Source organism: Hylobates moloch, unplaced genomic scaffold, assembly GCF_009828535.3.
Source record: "Hylobates moloch isolate HMO894 unplaced genomic scaffold, HMol_V3 SCAFFOLD_24, whole genome shotgun sequence".
Taxonomy (NCBI): domain Eukaryota; kingdom Metazoa; phylum Chordata; class Mammalia; order Primates; family Hylobatidae; genus Hylobates; species Hylobates moloch.
In genome coordinates this window covers 17576043-17599696 of record NW_026652299.1, presented here as the reverse complement: position 1 = coordinate 17599696, position 23654 = coordinate 17576043, and the positions used below count along the sequence as shown (strand labels likewise).

The following is a 23654-nucleotide window of genomic DNA, read 5'->3' as shown; positions in this document are numbered from 1 at the left end:
TCCATTAATGTTATGTACTTGGCTCTGCAGGAAATGATATTTAAGATTAGTTGAACACTAAAGCTTTTGCTGACGGTAGAATTAAAGGGCCCTTTGGTTTCTTGGTGACCAGGTGTTCTGCAAATGAACAGAGAGCCAAGGGTGAGGCAGTAGTTTTCAGGTGACTCAGGAAGTAGCTGGTCTGATTCTTAAGGTAAAATCGAGATTTGAAAGCACTGGTGAAGTAAAGGATAATAAACTACTTCTTTATATCATGAACTTTTTTTTGAATCTTACAGTTTTATTACCCGTATGATTCATAAGTCACCTGCCACCCATGGACAGTACTCATAAGGAAAATTGCCATATGATGCACCAAGTAGGTGTTTATGAAAACATAAAAGATTAAAAGCACTGAAACTAAGTTGGTATCATTTAGGCCCGAGGCATGTGGGTATATATTCCATTAGCCTACACCACTACTCATGAATGAAGTGCTCTTGATATGACCAAAATGCTGAGGATTGTTTTCTAGAAACAAATCTTGACTGGACTTACTAGAGTTACAGCTTTTTCTGTGTCACGATAATCCATTTTCAAAACCCATTCCTTCACCTCAAGGCTATCTCAGACAGATGCTAGTTTAAAAAGGGTCACTGGCATGGAATCAGTTCTTTCCAACCGTCCGTCCTTTAGTAAACATTTATTGAGCCCAGACTGTTTCATAGAGATGGTGGATTTGTAATGACTGTGGGTTGAGCCTGTTCTCCTAAGTTGCCCAAGTGTACAAACCTCTGTTACTGCTCAGAACTTGTTGACACAGACAAAAATGTTAATACTTTATGCGGTTTGCAGGAATTGGCTTCGTTTGGATTAAAAATAATGAAACTCTTCCAGAAACTTTTCAGATGATTATACAGTATGCTCTTCCATGAAGTCCTTAAGAATAAGGTAGTCTTAAGACAACAGTCAGCTTGAAGGTGGATCTGTCCCTCCCTCCCTTACTGAGGTCCTTCTCAGTTTTACAATTTTCTGCTCATACAGTCCATGAACATCAGAAACATACTATACATGTCTTTTAATGGACATATATTTCCCTGGTTTCTTTTTTATAAAGGCGTTTTTTAGAGGGAAAATAGCCAAATCAGAAGCACATAGTAGATATAGATCTCTACTATTTTTTTTTTTTTTTTTTTGAGACGGAATATTGCTCTGTCACCCAGGCTGGCGTGCAATGGTACAATTTCGGCTCACTGTAACCTCTGCCTCCTGGGTCCAAGTGATTTCTCATGCCTCAGCCTCCCTGAGTAGCTGGGATCATAGGCACATGCCACCACTCCCAGCTAATTTTTGTATTTTTAGTAGAGATGGGGTTTCACCATGTTGGCCAGGCTGATTTTAAACTCCTGACCTCAGGTGATCTGCGTGCCTTAGCTTCCCAAAGCGCTGGGATTCCATGCATGAGCCACTGTGCCCAGCCGAGATATATTTCTAAAGTGGCTTTTCATTGCTTCTTTTGGTTTTATTCTTCAGGGAGAAACAGGTACAAGGAATCTATTTGAACAAACAGGCTTGTAATTCGATTGGGTTTATTTCATACTATAGACTCCTTAGTTTTTTTTTTTTTTTTTGTAATGGCTCTATTTTTAAAATTGTGCATATATACACACACACACGCACACACACACACACACACATACTTGGGACTGTGTGTATATATTAACGTAGGCTAGTCCGGAAAGCATTAGGATTGGTAAGAGCTTTGGTTTAATGCCTCCTGAGACCTGGGACAGGAAGCAGTTTTGTGCAGAGGCTCTGTCTTTCCCAAGTGTCACCTTACTCCCGCTGAAGTAATAATGGTTGGATTTGGATCCTAACAAGTGAGATAATAATTTTTAGACAAATGCCTCAGGGTGTTGAAGTGATAGGGCCGCCCACCTAGCTATTTTTAAGTATCTTTTTTTGGGAGACAATCTTAAAGGCAGTTGGGCTCCAAAAAAATGGAGAACCAAAGTTCATACAAGCTCTTTGTCAGCCTGTTTGCAATGGATCAAGTCCTTCAAGAGGAGGAACTTAAAACTGTCCTTGTCCTTGTGATTTCAGAAGTGATTCCTATTCTACAGTGGACATTGGAGGAGGCTCCGTTAAGCCATGTAAGTACTATAGTAAGCAGATACTCACCTGGGCTAAGCAGAGAGCTGGGGTATTTGCCCTTGTTGGGGAGAGGGCCAAGTTATATAGAATAGTCCCATGTTATGATTTGGGGCCATCAAAATACACTTTGGCACTCTGGTCCCAAAGATCAAGGGGGTGGCTCTCTTGGCACCACCCATAATCCTGAGGGGACATCTCTGGCTATCTGGTGAAGGCCTGGTAGAATTTTTTCAGAGTAATTGGACAAGATTATTTTATGTGTATAGAATTAGTGAAGTGACTGGAGCAGAAGGCTATTTTTTACTTCATTCAGTCATTATCAGTACACATTTAATGAGCTTGACCATGGCCACTTAATTCTTATGTAGAAAGGCTGGCCCTTTAGAGCAGCCCAACCTGGGCCCAACACACACATCATCATGGTGTCAGTGGAAGGAAGCCCACTGAACTGGAGCGTGTGACTCCTAAGGACAGTATAGTCTCTGAACTGTGTCTGTATTGAGGAACCATTGCTCCAAGAGGTGTATTTTCTTAAGTCCTCAATTCTGAGCATATTTTATGGACGAAGGAATTTGCTAAGTACTTTCTTTTTTAAAAAATTAACTATTTTTGAGATGGAGTCTCGCTCTGTCTCCCAGGCTGGAGTGCGGTGGCACGATCTCAGCTCACTACAAGCTCCGCCTCTTTGGTTCATGCCATTCTCCTGCATCAGCCTTCCAAGTAGATGGGACTACAGGTGCTCACCACCATGCCTGGCTAATTTTTTGTATTTTTAGTAGAGAGAGGGTTTCACCATGTTAGCCAGGATGGCCTTGATCTCCTGACCTCGTGATCCTCCCACCTCAACCTCCCAAAGTGCTGGGATTACAGGCGTGAGCCACCATGCCTGGCCAGTACTTCCTTATTTTAACCGTCTGAATTGTTTGTAGCACTTAAACCCACTGCCTAAGGGGCAGACCCTTGAGAAGTTACCTTGGTAAATCAGATGTTCACCTTGGAGCAGAACATTTATATTTCACAGGCTGATAGGAATTGGGTGTCAAGGTTATGGGGTTAACAGAATGAAACATTAAACATTCCTAATTCTTATTTCTTTTATGTATATGGGTCTTTGAACACACTTTGTCTCTGACAACATCACAGGAGAAAAAACACCCCAGCATCCGAAAACTAGATGAATGTCTTGATGTGAATAAAAGCATTAACGTTAGAGCTAGGAAATCGTGTGACCATGTGACTTCTATGTAAGGCTTCTCTCTGGCTGTCACCTTGAGAGTTTGTCCCACTGGCAGAAACCAGAGAAACAGAAAATGTGTCCTTTGGAAACTCAAAGGGATTTTTAATCTCTAAAAACATGAGATTTTTTGTCTCAAATACAAGCATATTTAATCCATCCTTTCATGTCTCCCATATATACATCCCACACCCTGCTTAATAGGAATGTGACTTCGTTTTAGGGACTGGACAACTGAACAATCTGTCTTTCAGGGTCTGTTTCCCCTGAAACTGGTTTAGTGCTGCCAGGTAGGGAAGTCTGCTCTTCGAGGGTTGCCAGGCGGGGCAGCTGGGGATAGTAGGCTGGCACTGGGGAGGCTGGAGCTGGGTCTGTCAGCCCTGCCACCCAGTGCTGTGGTTTATGCTCTGGGAAAGATGATCGTCTTCCTGCATTTACTGTGCTGCGATTCTCACACCAGTATCTGCGCCCCCTTGTTCTCAGCTCTGCACCATGTGGGTTTGACAGCCTTCATGAGGCAGGCAGACGTGTTGGCGTCATGTGGGACTCCTCGGCTGTGTCTTTCTGCCACTAAATATGTTGTCGCTTTCCCCCTCCAGCATGTCATATACCTAGCTGCCTTTGGAGAGGCCTCTTGGCTCTTTCAGGAATAACTACCGAAAGAGCAGCTGTCTGTCAGCCTCCTCCAGAGCCATCGGCTTGGGCTGTTGTCAACCTGTTGTTGGAGGAGTTCCCAAAGCAGCAGACTTAACTGCCATTGACATTTATAACTCGAAAGCCATATCACAGATGACTTTACATTCCTTGTAATCCTTTAAATAGCCTTCAGCATATAAAGCACATGGCCTCTACACGCTTTCTCCACCTTAGAGAGTGAGGAAATAGTTGGGTCATCCTGAAGGTGGTGAAGTGGCTCACTGTTCTCCCCCACCCAGGTTATAAATCATCATCTCTCTTCTGACTTAGATAGGAAGAAGTTGTCCTGGCTCTATGCTTAGATTTATGTGAGATCATACGAAGTCAGTTTAGATTGGGGAAGAGTATTAGCTTCTAAGCCCAAATGAGCCTCTAACTCTAGCAGCCACAGAGCCTGTGATAAGAGGGTATCCCTGGGAATTGGATGTCAGGAAACATTTCTCACATGGCCAGTGGATCTTGTGTGTGGTCAGTTATGCCCTAGTTTCTAAGAGAGCCTGTTTTTACATCTCATTTCTTAAGACATAACTGGAAGAGAAAGATGCCATGTTCCTGGTACAAGTAAAAACGAAAGCCACCCCAGTGGATCTGAGAAACATATACTGCCAAAGAAAGTAGAGAAAGGGCAGAATTGGAATGGATTTTCATTACTGTGGGTCTGTCTAGACATTCTTTGAGGGCTAGCGCTGCCTTCACTCCCCTCTATGCCATGTGTGGCTAGTGCCAGTGGCTGGCACATAGCAGCATATGAGCTGAATGAGTATAAACCACTCTAATTTTTAGGAAGTAAAAGTTTTGTTTCATTTTATTTTTACCTGGGTAGCACAGACATTGAAATGTGTTAATCAACAAATGCAGAGTATGAGATTAAAAACGAAAGACATTTTCCTGTTGGCATCAAAGACGAATAATTTGAGACAAGTCATGGGAACTAGATGGCAAGTCTTAAACGTGATTAAAATAAAGCACCTTCCTTGTCTCTGCTCAGATTTCTTCCTGTGCTTCCCAGGATGTTGGTCAGTCATATCTTATAAAAGGCCAATGCCTGATCTTGGCTGGGGTGCATAGCTTGCCTAGCATTGGGCAGAAATAGGCCTCTTGAGCCTGCTTGATGGTGACCATGGGCTTTGGCAAGATTGTTAGCTGAGGAATGTTGTCACCTCTTCTGGGCGCTTTGCCTGTGGTGCATGTCAGTATCTCATCTCAGTCCTCATTCTCAGAGCCTGGGAAGTAGCTCAGAATCCCCACGGTTGCACTCTAGACACCACTGCCCACTGACAGAGTGGCGAGGTAGGTGAGACCTTGCTTCCCTCCTGGCTCATGGGCAGGGTGGGGCTGTGGGCCAGCCCATATCTCCCTACCAGGGAGTATGTGTCCGGGTATGTGGAGCAGCAGAGCAGTGTTCCTTCACCTACAGTGTCCAGGTCTGCTGCATCTAATCAGGATTCTGGTTCATGGCAAGAGGTTTTCATGTTTCTTTGTCTTTCCCTAGAAAAGTTCTAAATATTTTAAATATTTCAAATATCCACACAAGTACAGAGAATAAATAGGGCAGGCTCTTATGTACCTACCCCTCCATATTCCCTGCCTTTCTGATCTTGCTGCTAATATGTCTTATTAACTTTGGAAGATATTTGCTTTGGCCTGTATTAAAATTACTGTTATTTTGTCCCTGGAAGTTCTGAACTGTGTGGTTGGCCTGGGACTCAGACCTATCAGGAACTCTAGTGTACCTTCTCTCTGAGGAAGGTTGGCACTACCTGGATCCACCCTTAGCTACGGGTTCCTTTGTTGTTAGGTCACTGCCATCCGTTTCCCCTCTTAATTCAGTTTCAAGGAACCGTGAGTGTGTGAGAGAGAATCCCCTTCCTCTTTCCTCCCTCCTCCTCCAGCTAGTTCAGGACTCCCCTGTGATGGGGTAATTCAGTGGGTCCCACCTGGCAGAGCTGATGCTGTCTCCACATCCTGTTCCCTTCCCATAATACTTCATCATAGTTGATGCCACTTTGTGAATAATTTCTCGTTTCTCTCCAAGCCAGGTTTGGGACTTCTCCATGTGTGTCCACCTCCCTGGAAGAAAGGGGTGGAGGCCGCTTTACTTTGTCATTGAGGTTGAGAGTGATGCATAGATGGCATCTGTCAGGCAGGTGGAGGTGCTTCCTCAGGTTAATTAATGTGGGTAGGACCTATGGACAGTTTTCTCCCTCTTTCTTTTAACTGGCTATTTACTGGGAGCAGGGTCCTGGATTATTTTATGATAGCTTACAATCATGTTGTTTTATGACTAGTCATCCATTTAACTGTTTGTTTTGGCCGGAGCCTCAGGATGGCTTATAGGAATTGGTGCCCATGGCCAGCACGTTGGAGGGGCTGGGGAAGGTTAAGACTACTGTTTACGGAGAGAGGTACCACCTTGAGAGGAAGGCTGAAGGGGGTTGCTGGGCCAGAACATGGAGGAGAGCTCCCTGAGAGTAAAGCAGGAAGGATTGGGAAGGGGGTGTGGAGGCCTTGGGAACTGGCTGAAGAGTTTTGGGACTCTGGGAAGGAGGAAAAATAGTTCTTAAAAATTCGAGGCTGGACACAGTGGTTCACGCCTGTAATCCCAGCACTTTGGGAGGCCGGGGTAGGCGGATCACGAGGTCAGGAGTTCGAGACCAGCCTGGCCAACATGGTGAAACCCCTTCTCTATTAAAAATACAAAAATTAGCCAGGTTTGGTGACGCACGCCTGTAATTCTAGCTCCTTGGGGAGGCTGCGGCAGGAAAATCGCTTGAACCCAGGAGGCGGAGCTTGCAGTCAGCCAAGATCGCACCACTGCACTCCAGCCTGGGTGACAGCGTGAGACTCCGTCTTAAAAAAAAAAAAAAGAAAAGAAAAAAAAATTCGAAACCATCGTGAACTGATAAAATAAGAATAAATGACTGGAAAAATGAAATTTAGAAAGTCTATAATACAAGCCTCTAATTTTATTAGATTCAAAGACATTGATCATAGAGCAGAAACAAATACTTGGTGCACTGGCAGTGTGCTGTGGGCTCCCCTTGGAGTGGAACTGACCTTGGAGAGGTGGGTCTCAGCTCTGTTTCTGTCTTTGGATGCCCAGAGGCCCACCTTGACCTCCGAAGGTCTTGGTTTTTAGGCTGTAGGATGAAAGTGATGGTTTAACAGGTCACTGGTCTCGTAACAGGACATGTGGGACTGGGAACAGGTGCTTGTTTCTGAGCCTCTGCCCAAGTGGGTTCTCCTTAGGGCTCCTTTTGGAAGGGACGTGCTGGGGTTATCTCATATATGCCCTCAGCCACCATGACCAGATACCTGACCCACTCGTTTGAAAGGCACGTGTCCTGTGAAAGGGACCTCCTGTAACAAACGAACCCGTGTGTGTGTGTGTATCTCTATAGTAATCTTGCACCTGGTGAAAGTTTTTTCTTGTTCATAGTTTTAGGTTGATAAACAGTTCCGTGGGATGGGAGGGAATGACCTCTTTAAAGAAGTCCTGTAGCAACCCAGGCTTTAGGCCCTGACTGTTTGAAAACAGGTTCTCTAGGTCATCCTGCTGTAACTGTCATTCCAGCCCACAGGCCTGGGGGGATCTGATGGAGGAGCCAGCATGGAAGTTTTTAGGGCCGGGCCTGGCCGCGGTTAGCGTCACTTTCTACTCGCATTCCATTGCCAAGAACACGGTCACCTGGCCACCCCTGGCAGGGAAGCGAGGTCCAGCTGTGTGCCCAGGAAGATGACGAGAGTGCGGATTTCAGTGAGTAGCTGGCATTCCCCTCGCCTGCCCTTTCCCATTCTTCTGATTCACTGATCAGAATCTTACTCACTATTGCATTCTTCTGTCCAAATGAACTCATTTATTAATCTGTTACGCCTGGGCATGATGATGGTCAGGCATAAAATTTTTATGCACTGGGGTAAGAAACAGTGGAAAGCAGAGAATGGAAGTGGCCTCAGAATTAATGGCCAGTGCTCATGCAGGCTCGCAGTCAGCAGCGTGGAATGGCCGATGCTGACAATGAGAGTGAATTGGTGATGTGCCATAGGCTGCATTTGGATTTTGTTTAAAAAGTCAAGATATTTATGAGTTGAGAGTAGTGCTTGGTTCTCAAAAAGTAAACAGCGCTTAAGCAGAGGGCAACTGCATAGGTGTATCGGTGTGAGGGCAATTGGTAGCCCATGATGAAATGTGGCAGAGGTAATGTAATGTGATTTTAAAAAACTTAAATAGCTATAATATTTGCATAAGTGTGCTTTTTTTGTTCCTGCATTGGTGAATTAAAGACAAAACCAGGTTTTTTGTTTTGCTTTGTTTTGTTTTGCTTTCAAATCAGAGAGGCCAGAGTCAGAACACAGAGGTGAGATTTTGGGAGAGATTCTAGGCAGAAAACTGTTAAGCTGTAAAAACATCTAAAAGTAAAACTTCTAAAAATTCCTTCTAGAGCCAGTGTTTTATAGGGCATGAATCAGGAAAACTGGACTAGGCATTTCTAACAGATTCTAATACAGATAATTGCATATTTAGGTGATGGAAGAGGAGAGTTACCAGACTGTTACAGCAACCTAGAGATTTGTAACCTCAGAAAGATGTCCACCCCCAGGACTGTGGAGGCAGGGTGGTGGGGGTGGCAGCTGATGGAAAGGGCAATAGGGTTCTTTGGAGAGAGCTGTCTCCCTAGAGAAGGTTATCCTACCCAGCAAATGGACTTGGGAGAGAGACCCAGGCACCTTCCCCTCCCAGCTTCTGATGGTGCCTCCCATAGGCCAGCACTACTAGAAACCCGATGGCAAGGGAGCTTGGGAAATGTAGTTTCCTGTGATATTTGTAAAAGGACAAAGTATGCAGAGAATGGATTTGAGAGCAAAAAGGCAGATGGCTGTGGCACGGGGATTATAACGTTGGTGCAAAGGAAGATAAGTCGAGGAGTAAGAGATTGCTCTAGGGAAAGAACTTGAATTCTTGATTCCCTTCCCCCATGCCACATTCCTTCCTCTGTGGCTTTGTTAACACCTGTGTCCTCTCTTCATGTTTCTGTCATGCTGTTTACACTGCATGATATTTACATATTTGACTCCCTGTTAATAACTAACATTTACTGAATGTTTCCTGTGTGCTTTATCTGCATTAATCCATTGACTCATCAAAGCCATCTTTGAAGGCAGATATAGTTGATCTTCATTATTCTCAAGATTTCTGTGTTTGTGAATTTGCGTCCTCATTAATACTTATTTGTAACCCTGAAATCAATACTCTGCACTTTCCTGGTCATTCACGGACATGCAGAGTAGAAGATTTGAGTTGCCTGGTGTCCATGTTCCCAGCTGAGGATGAATAAGGCCTTCTTGCTTAAGCTCTCATATTGCAAATAAGTGTTCTTCTTCCATCTGGTTAGTACCGTGTTTATCCTTTTTTTGTGCCTTTTTTTAAAAAAGTGATTTTGCTGCTTAAAATGGCCTCCAAGCATAGTGCTGAGGGGTTGTCTAGTGTTCTTACGTACAAGAAGGCTGGAGAAGGCTGCGACGTAGCTTAGGGAGAAAATACGGTTGCTAGATAAGCTTCATGCAGGCGTAAGTTGTAGTAGTAGTAGTGTTGGCTGTGATTTCAGTGTTAAAGAATCAGTAACATAAGGTGTCGTCAAACACACACATCAACTATGCATTGATCAGTTGGTGAAAATGTTGTGACCAGAGGCTTGCAGGTACCCAACCCTGTATCTTCTCTAGGAGCAATGTTTCAGGATTCACTCATTCAGTGTCTGCAGAGACTTTATAGAACAAGACCATTGTGGGCACTGCAAGTTGGCTGTCCTCTTCTCAGCTTATAAAGAGACTGAGGCAAGTAGAAGTCTAGAAGTGGTCCAGGGTCACCCGTAGGATCGGAACCCAGGCAGTCTGGTCCCCAACCTTTTATTCTTCCCTGTTCTGCTTTCTTGCCCTTCATATCTGCTTCATGCTCTTTTACACTTCTGAATCTGTCAGAGGCGTTTGAATGAGAGTGACTCCATCTTAAATAGGGGCTAAATATGAGAGTGAGACCTGCTGGGCTGCATTCTCAGGAGGTAAGGCATTCTTAGTTCACAGGATGAGGTAGGAGGTTGGCACAAGATACAGGTCACAAAGACCTTGCTGGTAAGGCAGGATGCAATAAAGAAGCTGGCCAAATCCCACCAAAACCAAAATGGTGATGAAAGGGACCTCTGGTCATCCTCACTACTCACTACAGGCTAATAATAACGCATTGCATGCTGAAAGACTCCCAGCAGCACCGTGACAATTTACAAATGCCATGGCAACACCCAGAAGTTATCCTATATGGTCTAAAAGGGAGAGGAACCCTCAGTTCCAGGAGCTCCCCACCCCTTTCCCAGAAAATATTTCACTACTTGTTTAGTATATAATCAAGAAATAACTGTAAGTATACTCAGTCCAGCAGCCCACGCTGCCGCTCTGCCTGTGGAGTAGCCATTCTTTTGTTTCTTCTCTAATGAACGTGTTTTCACTTTATGGACTCACTCTGAATTCTTTCTTGTGGGAAACCCAAGAACCCTCTCTTGGGGGTCTGTATTGGGACCTCTTTCCAGTAACAAATCTGCTGCGGATGCTGCTGGAACCAACCCTAGGGCTATTTTTAATACTCAAATTCCTCTTGGTAAAGTCAACAGGTACCACTGGTTTACCAGGATGTTTGTAATCCTGGTGTAAAACCATGTATTTCATAGGATCAGTTCGCACAGCAACGCTATGAAGCATGCATTACCCTTCATTTCAGAAATAAAAACTGAGGTCTTGGAAGGCCGTGATTTGCTTAGGGTTCCATGGTTAGAAGGCGGCAGAATGTGCCTCCAAATGCCTCACTCTTGTTACCATACCAAGATTGGCTCAGGACTAGGCTCTGTGGGGACCGTGCTCCTGCCCTTACCGCGGTTCTCATCTGCCGCTTCTGTTCTGCTTTGACCTAACCTGGGGAAAGCACATAATGTTGGAACTGTGTGTAAAATAAGAGATTCCAAGAAGGGGACCAGGAATGTTTTCTTTAGGGGCCAGGAATTTTTTTCTGTAAAATGCCCATTTCCATGTTTACAGAAAATCTTTTATAGGGTGGAATAACCTTCTTGGAAAGATGTTAATTTGTTTTTCTGTTCAAGGGGCACATTTTTGAGAGAAAACAAAGGGAAGATAATTTGAAAGAGCTGCGGATACTTTCTCAGCGATACCCTGTCTCGCCTAAACATTTGTTCTCATTTCTTTCTCTAGTTTACTTTGTGTATTTAAGTGTATTTATTTGAATAATAGATATACATGTTAAGAATTCAAAAGGTACTTTGAAGCCTTCCTCCCCAGAAGTAAGCAATGTACCTGATTTCTTGTGTACTCTTCCAAAGATGTTCTAACAGTGACTCTCAACCAGGGACAGTTTTGGTCTCCATGGTCATTTTTACGTCTTGGTGGAGGTTGGGAGAGTGTTACTGGCAGCTTCCAGTAGGTAGAGTCCAGGGATGCTGCTAAACATCCTACAATGCACAGGACGGTCCCCATAGCCAAGAATTATCCAGCCCAAATAGTAGTGTTGAGGTTGAGAAACGCTGCTCTACACTCATGTAAACCGGAAGGGCTTACGTGTGTCCACAAGAGCTTTTGTGCCTAAACTTGTTTTTCTTGTGTGGTTGGGAGGTTTTTGTTGGTGTGGTTCCTTTTGTCTCCTGAGGGTGGGGCAACGGAAAAGGTCCTCTCCAGGTGCAGCTGTTGTGAGGGGGCACATTGTCTGTAGAGGCTGAAAACAATCTGACCTCAGCCAGTCTGTTTTTTTTTTTCTTTTCTTTTCTTTTCTTTTTTATCACAATGCATGAGCAGTTCTAAGCTGGTGATAAAATACTTCCTGAAAAATCTTTGGTTTGTCTAAATTCTAAATAATTGCTACTGTCACTAATGACATATGTATAGATAAACACATATATATTTATATATACACCTCAGATTAGTGCACTTCTTACACCTTAATTATTGCATGCCACATGAAAGTTAATTTGGAGAACTCCCTATTACACAGTTGGTCCCAATGCACATGGACTCAGCTCCACACTTTGCCTTGAGTAATTTCCTGTTTGGAATTGTTGGAGCTTCCTGTAGGTGCAGTTCACATCTCTAACCCTTATGGTACAATATGCTCTTGTGTTTAGAGATTTGTAATAAAAAATGATAGCACAGTTTAAGGTGAAGAAACAGAACTTGAGTTTCTTCACTTCCCTCATTGTGTGTGATCACTAGGAGATTTTATGTGTGATTTAAAATATAAAATGGTGAAGAAGTGAACTGAGTATAACATCTGGTTAAGTGCATATGGTGTGCTTTGGTAGTTCATAGAAGAAATATAATATTGAGGCTCAGAAATAACTTTAAAATTGACACTCTTTCTAAATAGTTGTTTTCAAAACTAAAGAATGATTCAAAAGGATGTTATGATTATTGATTGTTACATGATTATTAGAAATAATTTTGTATGGAGGAGGGAATTTCAATTAGTGATCTGACCTATTGTCATCTATCATAGCTACACGCCATATACAGAATGGTTGAGATCTTCAAGAGAAACGAGTGAGAGCTATATGCCATATATAGGATGGTTGAGATCTTCAAGAGAAATGAGTGACAGAATGAAAGCAGGCCCAATAAAACAATGTTATTTCTGTTGATCTGTGGCATCTGCCCACAGGAAACTGGTGCTCTTTTAAATGCTACATAGAACTGAAATTCTGACCCATGATGGTCTTTGTGAGAGTAGACCAAACTCTGCCCTTCATCCTCAGTATTTTAAGACTTTGTGTTGATTGATACATTTATACAAAGAACACTGCACACATCATTGGTATGCAGCATGATTTACAACCAAACACACCTGTGTTAGGAGTACCTAGGTGGAGAAACAAAACATGCACAGCCCTGGAAGCTCCTCGTGTTCCCGTTTCTGGTCACTGTCACCACCACCCCATCACAAGAGTTCTTAATCACTGCATTGACTTCTAACAGCACAGATCAGTTTTACCTGTTTTTCTTTGTTACATAAATGGAATTATACATTACAGATTGTACGATTAATTTTTTTTTTTTTTTTTTTTTGAAACAGAGTCTCCCTTTGTTGCCCAGGCTAGAGTGCAGTGGCCTGATCTCGGCTCACTGCAAGCTCCGCCTCCCGGCTTCACGCCATTCTCTTGCCTCAGCCTCCCGAGTAGCTGTGACTACAGGCGCCCACCACCACACCTGGCTAATTTTGTTTTTGTATTTTTAGTAGAGACAGGGTTTCACCATGTTAGCCAGGATGGTCTTGATCTCCTGACCTCGTGATCCACCCGCCTCGGCCTCCCAAAGTGCTGGGATTACAGGAGTGAGCCACCGTGCCCGGCCATAAGATTAATTTTTAACCAATTTCTTGGTTTTGATTCTAACTGTTGATATTTGAAATATTCCCAAATGTGGCAGTTAAACAAACTGGGCAATTTTCAGTGGTAGATTCACAAAAATTCCTTGTTCCATGCATGGGTTCACTAATCATAATATTGTTCTTCAAGGTAGTAAAATTAATACGGTTGCTTTCATAATGAAGAAAACAACATAATTACATCACTCGTTGGGCTTTAGAACTTTATTTGGAAGGAAGGTAATATAGAAATTAGGTTTGTGTTCATGTATGGATTGAAGCAATCAAGTTCATTTGAAGCTAGAGTAACTTACGAGCTTAAGATTTGACCAATAAGCTGGGTACACTGTATAGAAACTTATCATTGGATTTGAGTTGGAAATAATAGCATTGCAGTGCAATCTTACTACATCAGTGTATTACATTCTGAATACCATTTTCTGAGTGGTAGTAGTCTTGTCTATAGAAACTGAATGGATAGCCTGTTTAATAGTTGAAGTTTGGGCCAGGAGGAGCTGAAATTGCCTTTCATGCCATGGGGAAATGGAGCACTCAGTTTGAAGGCCCTTAGTAACGTGGAACTGTTAAATTCACTTTAAACTATTATTTTTTAAAAATAGGCTGTCTGCAGCCATCATCCATGGTGAGGATTTGTATTCTGCTTCTTGGATCTGTCACGGGCTGGCTCGCTCATGTTGAGCAAGGCGGCCAAGTTTGGAGCTTGATGTGGCTTCCACTGAGGTGTTACGTGGGCAGCAGGCCATGCGGGACATGAAAAACGTTTGCCATGCAGTTTCTGTTGGTCCCAGCAGAGACGAAAAATGAACAGTTCTAGCAAAATTGCTAAGTCAGGGATGTTTGTCTCTGTAAAGTTGCTTTTTTAGTTCACTTAATTTTTTTTTGTCTGTGAAAGCCTTTCTCTTTTTTAATTCTCCCCTTCAGTGGTTTCTAGCCATCTTCTCTAATTAAAATAAAGAATCTTAGCTTTATTTTTTGAAACTTATTTGTACCCACTTTCTAAATCTGCCTTTATTTTTTGTATTTTCCCCCCTCTGATGATGGAGAAGCAATGGTTGCAAATAAAAACCAGTTCAGGAGGAAACTGTATCTGAGACGGGAAATAGATCATGTTGCTTGTGAGTTTCAGGGCTCTTCAAAGTCAACCTTTGAGGACAGGGGAGTCCTGAGTCCTACTGTGGCATTTCAGGCCCCTGCCCACTTTGGCCTCTCTAGACTCTCCTTGGCCTCTCCCTGCCTGCCTTTACATTCCAGCCTGCAGGGAAGGGTACCCTTGAGTGTGACTGGTGCTAGTTCTGCTCTGGGCATGTGCTCTTCTCTCTGCTGGGGATGCCTTCCCCACCGTCTTCTCTTTGTCCTTCAAGGCTCCTTCCAGAAGCTAGAACTCGTTCCTTTTCCGAGAAGTCTTCCTTCATCCTCTTGGATCATGTGGGAGATGTTTCTTCTGTGTTCTTGGAATACTGTGTGCATATCATACACTGCTGCATTTGCACACTGCTGTGAACCCAGGATCCACAATGGTGCCTGGCACATAGTAGAGCCTCAACAAATACTTCTTGTAGTAGGGTACAGACACATCAGTAGATAATTATAAAACATAATTACTGATGTGTCTGTACCTGACTACATTTTGAGAGCAGAGAACATGACTGAGCAGAGAGCATGACTGTTTACATATTCAGTGCCTGACAGAGGTGCTCAGAAGTGTCTGCATCTCCATGCAAGGCTGGCCAGAGGGGGGACATTTCAGAGGCAAGGGAGACTTTTCTTTGCTCTGCAGTCATTTATTTTATTTCAATAGTTTGGGGAAACAGTTTTTGGCTACATGAATATATTTTTTAATGGTGATTTCTGAGATCTTGGTGCACCTGTCCCTCGAGCAGTATATGCCAAGTGAAGTAACTCAGGGATGGAAAACCAAATATTATATGTTCTCACTTATAAGTGGGAACTAAGCTATGAGGATGCAAAGGCATAAGAATGATATGATGGACTTTGGGGACTCTGGGGGAAGGATGGGAGTGGGTCAGGGACAAAAGACTACATATTGGGTACAGTGTACTCTGTAGTCATTTATATTAAGTCTTGAGTCCTTATGGGCAGAACCTCATCCTGCAGCCCTGTGGTCATCGAGGGAATTCCAGAATGCTGAAGGATAAGAACTATGCCTTTCAATCCCCTATCTTTACCCCTCTTGTTTTCCAAATGGGAATGGCTTTGTGTATGTGAAGGTGCTGATGAAAGTGTTCGTGTCTCAGAGAAAATGCTTGACGTTGATGCTGATTACTTTGCTGATTGCTGATGCAGGAAAACATCAGTAAAAAAGAAACTTAAAAGTGGGTTATGTAAAGGCAGTGTTAATTATCATCCTTTAAAGGAACTAATTGCCATTTTTACGTGATTACTGTGCAGCCAACAAGGGCCCTGTATGTTGCATATCTTGTTTCATTTCTGCAGTAATTTTGATATAAGTGCTTAACTGACTCAGGTACTGGGCCCCTAGATTCATATCAGTGATATTTTTTTCAGTTCCCAGAAAAAGAAAAAGAAATTAAACAACAGAATAGAGCTTTCCCAATTTTAAGACCATCTTTCCCTAACCTGCTCAATTTTGGGGCAATTGCTTATCTGCCAGTGAGTACCAACGAGTGGCAAAATGAATAAGCAAGGAAAAATCCAGACCTTCTAGGGAAGTGGAGAGATAGAATATTTTCTGCGTTCTTTGGAGATGCAGAGGCTGCTGTCCACAGCATGGTTCTGTTTCCCTGAGTCTGATTGCTCCTGGTTCAGAAGAAGAGAATCCATGTTGCAGGATCGCCTGGTGTTCTGCTGAGAGCCTGTGATGTTTGGGTTCTGCTGTCCTCATGAGGCTGAGGACCTGTAGATTATGAATAGAGGCACCTGTGTGGGGCTTGGGGCTTGGGGCTCACATAGCATGACTTACTGTTTGCAACTTGAGGGAAAGAAAGCAAGAGAGAAGACTGATCCCAAATTGTCAGAAGACAGATTCCTCAATCCTGCTTGTCTCCCCAAATGGGAAAGAGCAGGTCAACATGGAAGGGTCCAGTTAAAGCCCAGTTATGATTTTAGCCTGGAATGTGTTGGCCTTTTGTGTAGTGAGAGTTACTCCGGATGGAACACACTGTGCTGTCCTAGTGATGGGGGAGATATTGCCCAATCTAATGGGCAGAGAGGAGGTGTGTAAAGACTGAGCAGCCAGAGGGGATAGTCAAGGAAAAAAGAGCCCTGGAGTCGTTTCTTTTTTTTTTTTTACTTGGAATTTCTGCCCACCCATTTACTGGCAGAGAGGATTTGAGATGTCAGTGCCACTTACCTCAGATTCAGAGAAATTCATCAATTAAGGAGCACTTGTTGGCCTTTTTGCATACATGTTGGGTTGTCAAATGATTTTGTAGGGAGTCCATGTCTTCTTAGGGTTAGAATCGGAGCACATTAATTGGAGCAGTTGGCTGAGTCTGATGGATGATGTTGCCTTCTGGGCTTAGCAGGTGACAGGATGTGAACCGGGTGTGCCTTGTCCCTGCCAGCTGGTGTGGATAGCATGGATGCCCAAGATTGTGGATCGTACCTTTACTCTGTATTACCCAGTCAGTGATGGCATCATGAAAGTCATTCATTTCTTCATTTGACATGCATTGTTTGAGGTCCTACTCTGCACTCAGAATTGTTCTAGGCACTGGAGGTACAGTGGTGAATAAAGACAGAGGAAGAAACAGGTAAATCTGATGTCAGGTGGAGATTCAGTCTGTGAAGAAAAACCAAGTAGGGCAGGAGATAGTGCCGCGTGGAGAGCTATTCTAGGTTGGGTGGTCCAGGAGGCTGCTTGAGGGAGTGATGTTTGAGCAGAGTGCCAAGGCAGTATCCAAGGTGAAGAAAGTTCCATGAGGAAGAGAGGGTACCTGCAGGGGCCTTGAGGCAGGAACAAACTTGACCTAGCTTGAGGGCCATGTGAGTGGAGTAAAGGGAGCCAGGGGCTGAGTGTGGAGGGCAAGTAGTGCCCGTATATGGAGAGCCTTGCTGGGCAGGGCTCAGAACTTGGGTTCCGTCATGATTATGATGGACGTGTGTGAAGGATTTTGAGCAGGAGGATGCCCTGAATTGATTGGATTTGTTTTTACAAGGATCATTCCATTTGCATGGAGAATTGACTGTAAGGGGCAAGAATAGAAGCAGATATCAGCTAGGAAGGTATGACAATCTTCCAGTAGAAGTGATAGTGACATGGACTCAGGTGAGGGGAGGGAGATAGTGATAAGGGGTTGGATGCATTTGTTGAGAATGAATTGGCCCCTCTCTGACTTTATCTACTGCTACCTTTCCTATGATTTATTTCACTCCAGCCACACACGTTCTCTTTTAGTTCCCCCAGATCTTTACTTGCTCTGTTTCTTTGAATTCTTACCATTTCTTGAAGTTAATACACACGTGCATGTACATGCACACACATGTATGTTTGCCCATTCCTTCTTTGTCTCTCCTTCTGGCATGTAAGTGTCATGAGGGCAGGCAGGGACTTTGTCAACTTTGTTGCTATGTCTCGAGTGTCTAGAATGTTGCTCTGCATGCAGCAAATGTTCAAAATATTGATCGGATAAGTGAATGAAATTGAAAGGCCACCCACTGATCTCCTTATTATATAATTTTTATTTGAAAAATTTCCACCGTGACTGCCTGAGGTTTTAATTGCTACACTAAACACACTGAAAACTTCAAACTGTATTATCAATTTAATAAAAATGAAGAAGTATTGAACACTTTTAGTAATAGGGAAAAATAAGGGAGAGAAGGTTTGTGTCAGCCGTGGAGAGATTCTGCCTGTGGTGAAGGAGACAGTGCTGAAAAGGAAAAACTTTGAACCTCTTCATTTATTGCAGTGAAATTTGTCACTTTTATTCACATCCAGTACCATCTAGCTGCTAATTTGTGTTTTTGTTGGAAAAGACTTTCAGGGAAACAGTTAACCTCCCTCAGTGCTGTGTTCTCAAAATTAGTTTTCCTGAGCTGCAGTCAAAGCTGGATAATTTTGCCATCAAAAAAGCACACATTCTTCCCTAAGGAAATCGGCATGAGGCCATTCTAAGGACAGAGAATGGGAGCAAGTGGGGATAGAGAGTAGTGGCTGTCCAAGGGCCCTCAAGGGTAGGCAGCCATAAGGCACAGCTTTTCCTGTAGACTTCTGGCTAAGGGACAGCCTCTAGGGCTGGAGGAGCTTTTTCTTTGAATCCTGGCACCTCTGCCATGTGGTCTTGCACGAGTCCCTTAACCACTCTATGCCTCAGTGCTCTCATCTGTAAAGTGGGAATGATACAGTACCTACCCTATGAGGTTGCTGTGATGATTGAGTTAATACATGTGGAAGGTCTTAGAACTATGTCTGGGGTAGCAAGTACTTAAAACATCTTAGCTGTTACTAAATGGAAGAAGATTGTTGGTCATTAACAGTTGGCATAAATATTGGCAGATAAAAGTTGTGTTATTTGGACCTGAGTGTTGAACTGGTGTGTAGCACTTGAATTGACTGGAAAAAGGAGGTGGTGGTGGGTGTGTTCTGATACCTCCTAGTATACTACAATACGATTCTATTGTAACCACCCAGAGTTAGTGCAGACTCCATCAGTTAAAGGGTATGGTTCCCAACAAGGCTGTTCCCACTTCAGATGCCCACTGTAAGTAGGACTTCCAGGCCATTTACCCGTTTGACTGACTGGTTACAATCCAAGGGATTCCCATGGCCTTCTCAGGTTTGATAATTTACTAGAATGAATCTCAGAACTCAGGAAAGCACTATATTTTCAACGATGGTTTTGTTATAAAGGGTCTTAAGGCCAGTCAAATGAAGAGACACATAGGCTGATGCATGGGAGGGTCCCGAATGCAGAGCTCCTGTGTATTGTCCCTTGGAACTAGGGTGTGTCACCTGCCTGGCAAATTGATGTGTTCACCAACCAAAAAGCTCCAGTGAGCCTGGTGTCCGGAGTTTCTATTGGGGTTTCGTTACGTAGGTAGGATTGATTGAGTACAACCACGTGGCCAATGATTCAATTTCCAGTCCCCTCCTTTTCCCCTGTCTGGATTGGGCTGGCTTAGAACCCTGATCCTCTAATTGCATGGTTGGTTTTTCTGGTGGCCAAACTCCAGCCTGAGTCATCTCATCTTCGTGTAAACTTAGGTGTGATCCAAGGGGTTTATCAAAAATAAATACACTCCTGCTATGCAGGTAGTCCAAGGATTTTGAACCCTCCCTCTTCCCAACCAGGGGCAAAGGCGAGTGAGATTATTTACTGTACAATAGGGAGATTATATGTGAGATAGCAAAATACAAGATGGTGGCCTGGGAAGGGCTGCTTAGGAGAAGTGGGCCCAGCTCTTTTATCATGTTAGTCAGGTTGGCTTCTGGTTATCAAAATACGACTAACTCATGGCTCTAGTTTTTTTTTTTTTTTTTTTTTTTTTTTTTTTTGAGACAAAATCTCCCATTTTTGTTAGAAACAGGTTTTCACCGTCTTGGCCAGGATGGTCTCCATCTCCTGACCTCATCATCTGCCCACCTCGGCCTCCCAAAGTGCTGGGATTACAGGCGTGAGCCACCCACCGTGCCTGGCCTCTTTCCTTTTCTTTAGAATAACTTTATTTAGTCTCATGGCAATTAAGTTGTCTTCTGGAATTTTATGGTGACCTTTTACTAAATATACCACGAATACTGCTTTTCTGAGTTTGAGTCTTTGGAGAATGTGGTTTTAAAACTTTCTGTGACACTTTGGGAATCCACTGAGTTGCTAGTTATAAGCTATCTTTCTGGCTTTCAGATATGCCCTTCTGAATAAGTGCACCCCAACTTTGGATGGACATGGGGTGGTGGCTTGTGGATGGGCAGGCTGTCTTTCTGCTTTAAGCATCTGAAGTTCTTGGCCACTGAAGACTTGTAATCTGGTGATGGGCAGGCTTGTGGTAAGATCTTTTTTGTGGTCTTCCTTGCTATCTCAATTATTAGTGAACACTCACCTGATTTTCCCATGTTTGATTTTTGTAGCAAGTGTGGTTTCTGTAGTTCATTTCTTTGATTTGCTATTTTTCTCTTGCTACTGCAGACTTCTCACTTTCATGAATTTCACAGTACCTGCAATTAAAGATTGAATGTTCCCGGGGGTATTTTCATTTTATCTGAAGAGTTTGTAGTCCCAGCTCTCTTCCCCACCACCCAACTCCACAACAACAAAAATTCTGTAGATTAGCATTACTCCAAAGGACTTGATGAGGATTTGATTGGAGCCCAAGTGGCTGGAGCACCCTAACTAGTTACAAAGCTCAAGGGAGGCCCTTTGTTTTCAAATCTCCTCTCCTTTGTTTTTGTTTTTTTGAGACAGGCTCTCTTTGCACAGGCTGGAGTGCAGTGGCATGATCCAGGAACACTACAGCCTCAACCTCCCCAGGCTCAGGTGATCCACCTCAGCCTCCCGAGTAGCTGGGACTACAGGTGCATGCCACCATGGCTGGCTAATTTATGTATTTTTTTTTTTTTTTTTAGAGAGATGGGGTTTTGCCATGTTGCCCAGGCTGGTCTTGAATTCCTGTGCTCAAGTGATCTGCCCGCCTCAGCCTCCCAGAGTGCTGGGATTACAAGTATGAGCCAGTGCATCCAGTCAGCTATTTAAAAAAATTTTTTTAGAGACAGAATCTTGCTAAGTTGCCCAGGCTGGTGTCCAATTCTTGGGCTCAGCCCATCCTCCTGCTTTGGAACGTTTCATGTTCCCAAGCCGAAACTGTGTCCCTCCCCACCAGTCCCTGGCACCGTCTGTTCTTTTTCTGTATTATGTGCCTGGCACATAGTACGCACCCAGTACCTGTTGTGATTGTGATTTTTATTAGTAATAGTTGGCCGTACCTAATTGGCATGTGCTGTTTTAAAGTGACAATAAAACGTACACGACAAACTTTGAGAGCATGGGGTATTGTCATGTTTGAATGTGTCCTCCAAAGTTCATGTGTTGGAAACATCCCAATGCAGTACTGTTTACAGGTGAGAACTTTAAGAGGTGATTAAGTCATGCAGACTCAACCCTCCTGAATGGATGAATGGGGTTATCGCGGGAGCGCGGGGGTTATTGCGGGAGCGCGTTCCTGATAAAAGAGTGGGTTCGCCCCCTCCCCCACTCCCCCCCTCCCACCAGCAGGTTCCAGATGGAAGGGTGGGTTCGCTCCCTCTTTCGCCTCCTCCTCCTCCTCCTCGCGGGAGCGGGTTCCTGATGGGAGGGTGGGTTCGCGCCCTCCTCCTTCTGGCGGGAGCGAGTTCTTGATGGGAGGGTGGGTTCTCGCCCTCCTCCTCCTCCTCCTCCTCCTTCTCTTTCTCTTGGCGTGAGCGGGTTCCTGATGGGAGGGTGGGTCCTCCCCCTCCCCCTCCCCCTCCCCCTGCTTGCGCTAGCAGGTTCCTGATGGTAGGGTGGTTTCGTGCCCTCCTCCTCCTCGCGCGAGCGGGTTCCCGATGGGTGGGTGAGTTCACGCCCTCCTCCTGCTCACGCCAGCGGCTTCCTGATGGAAGGGTGGGTTCACGCCCTCCTCCTCCTGCTCGCGCCAGCGGGTTCCTGATGGTGGGGTGGGTTTGCGCCCTCCTCCTCGCGTGAGCGGGTTCCCGATGGAAGGGTGGGTTCGCGCGCTCCTCGCGCGAATGAGTTCCTGATGAAAAGGTGGGTTCGCGCATTTTTTCTTCTGCTTGCGCGAGCGGGTTGCTGATGAAAGGGTGGGTTTGGCCCTCTCCTTTTCTCTTCCTCCTCCTTTTCTCTTCCTCCTCCTTTTCTCTTCTTCCTCCTTTTCTCTTCTTTCTCCTCTTCTCTTCCTCCTCCCATGCCTGTGCTCTTGCATCGTGGGGTGACTTGGCGAGAATGCCCTCAAATGCCGGCCCCTTGAACTTGGGCTTTTGCAGCCTCCAGACCTGCAGGAAATAAATCTGTGTTCTTTACTTGTCTCAAATATTGTGTCATAGCAGCACAAATTGGAATGAAACAGGTATGCAGGCATCCTTATATCTTGCTAGTTTTGGGGATATAAATCAGTACAATTTTACTGAAAGAAACATGGGATATCACTGTTACACAAGCCTAAAAATCCTCGTATTATTGTATCAGATAATTCCTTTGCTCTAAGGAAATATACAGAGGTATGATATACAAATGTTAGGAGTGAAAGACTATTGCATTACTTTTTTGAATTTTTGAATTTTTTATTTTTATTTTTTAAATGGAAAAATTGAACAAATTAAATGTCTAGTACTGTGGGATTATTTAAGTAAAACATGCAGTTACTACTTAGCTTTTAAATTGTGGTAAAATATTTATCATGGGAAAATGTTTAAAATCTGTTGTGATATAAAAGGCTGTAAGAAAGCAAGCATAAATATAAGTGTATTTTTGTGATATATGTGTATGGATGATATACCATATATGAGAATATATATGGAACATACTAAAATTTTACCATCTGTAGGGAGTGGAATGATGACTGATGTTTAAAACAAATTTTCTTTGTGGTTTTCCAGTATTTAATAAATTTTTTGTGATCAAGTATTTTGGTCTATTAGAAAAAAAACAGTAATTTCACTTGGAAAAGTGATATTTCGATTGGCTCTGTGAGGTTATTTTTATTTTTATGTTTGTTTTTGTTTTTTTTTCTTGAGACAAGGTCTCGCTGTGTTACCCAGGCTAGAGTACAGTGATGCGGTCATGACTCGCTGCAGCCTTGAATTCTCAGATTCAAGCAATTCTCCTATCTCAGCCTCCCAAGCAGCTGGGACTACAGGGACATGCCAACATGCCCAGCTACTTTATTTTGTAGAGATGGGGTCTCCCTGTGTTGCACAGGCTCATGTTGAACTCTTGGACTCAAGCAGTCCTCCCACTTCAGCCTCCTGAATATCTGGGATTATAGACATGTACCACATCCAGCTGTTACATGAGGTTAAAAGAGAACGATCCCCAGGGGGAGAACCTGGCAAAATGGGCCTGTTTATAGGGGTCCCCAGCACCCAGTGGCTAGCTGGCTCCTCACACAGCAGCTGCCCTTGTGCCCAGGCGGTGGTGGACATGCCCCCTAAGCCCACCTTCCTAGCCCTCTTGGGAGTCCCAGCCTGAATGTGAGTGAGCCCCTCTG

The 23654-nt window shown here is 43.9% G+C and overlaps 1 protein-coding gene across 8 annotated transcripts in view; it reads left to right on the top strand.

Annotated features, from left to right (window-relative positions):
• The window catches only part of MGAT5 (alpha-1,6-mannosylglycoprotein 6-beta-N-acetylglucosaminyltransferase), a 329280-nt gene that overhangs the window by 47577 nt on the left and 258049 nt on the right, over positions 1-23654 (top strand). For 2 of the 8 annotated variants that reach the window (XM_058434333.1, XM_058434331.1), the window contains exon 2: positions 2083-2132. The exons of 2 other annotated variants lie outside the window; for them this stretch is intronic. The gene's annotated coding sequence lies outside the window, so the exon portion shown is untranslated. Of the gene's footprint in view, positions 1-2082; positions 2133-7503; positions 7821-20225; positions 20463-23654 lie in introns of those variants that run through there. 4 more of the 8 variants (XM_032145649.2, XM_032145645.2, XM_032145644.2 and 1 more) reach the window with 3 other exon arrangements.